The following is a 1,331-nucleotide window of genomic DNA, read 5'->3' on the forward strand; positions in this document are numbered from 1 at the left end:
GAAATGGAGCCTGTGGCAATTGATGTCCTCAGCTCATTTTTCCATAGTATATAATAAGCAATGAAAAAAAATTGGATGTGGATGGGGCGGAGAGAGGGAAATAGCCAGTGAAGAAACACACGAGCCAAGAAAAGGGGATACTGCACACCTCCGCTCTGAACGTAAGAGTAATTGGACTATCAGAAATTATCCAATCATCATTTGTACAAGAACAGCATGGCATTCATCATTGATTTGCAAGGATTCCAAAAACGAGGAGAATTCATCATAAAAGAACTGAGTGCAGTGGCAGTGCGACAGTCGCCAGACATTGAAGAATCTCCCCCCATCAACATCCTCTTTCAACCACCATGTGCCTGTAGTGATCTGGAGATGCAGGATATTGTAACCAACAGGTGGCTAACTCGTAATCATCATGGAATATAATGGAGTGTTGGTGATTGTGATTATAAGAACATTGACAAAGTTTTTCACAGTTTTCTACTGAATAGTCGGAAAATTTATGTGAAAGGCTTAGAGAACCAGCACTATGTAGAACAACTGCTTGGCGATTCCTACCACGTTGTAAATTTAGAAGATTACAATTGTCCAAAGATCGACAATTGTGTCTTCAAAGAAACTGCCCCTCCACACACTCATCGACACATTAAGACAGCGCAGGAGTTAGTTTGCTGCGCTTTGGTGAATGTGCACCGCTTGAAACATTGGTTCCAGAGTACTCATCAAAAATTGGACAATACTGAAAAAGATTTTAATGAACTTTTTGATTGAAAAATCAGACACTTTTAATTCAATTCTTATCTTAAAATCGGTCTTTTGTTTTGACTTGCAAAAATGTAAAAATATATTTACACATTCTAAAAAATTTTCTCATGTTCGTTTCTACAAACCTTACATTTCCATTCAATATAGAAAAAATTCCTTTTTTCCAATTATTATTATTATTATACGTTGTGATGAGGCAGAATTTTGCACCCCCCTCCCCCATGCCCCCTAATTAATACTTATTATTTTTCCTAGGCTAAGTTAGGTTTAAGTTACTCTTTTTTGCCACCGTTGGATAACCCATTCACGAGATACTCCTTCCCCCTACCCCATTTCCCCTCGCCACGGTACTAACATCAACCGTGGAAAAGGACGACAACGATGAAGAAGAAACCCCCCCCCCCCGTTTCCCCTTAACGCCGCACTCATCGCAGACTGGCTAAAAGGAGAAAACCGCCCACGAAGAGACTGGACACCACGTGACCCGGAAAAGAAAGAGACATCCCTCAACTGACCCTCAAGGAATAACTAAGAAGAAAAGGACACTCGATGACGAGTGCCCCCGA

This window comes from Fopius arisanus, unplaced genomic scaffold (genome assembly GCF_000806365.1).
Source record: "Fopius arisanus strain USDA-PBARC FA_bdor unplaced genomic scaffold, ASM80636v1 scaffold00203, whole genome shotgun sequence".
Lineage (NCBI taxonomy): Eukaryota > Metazoa > Arthropoda > Insecta > Hymenoptera > Braconidae > Fopius > Fopius arisanus.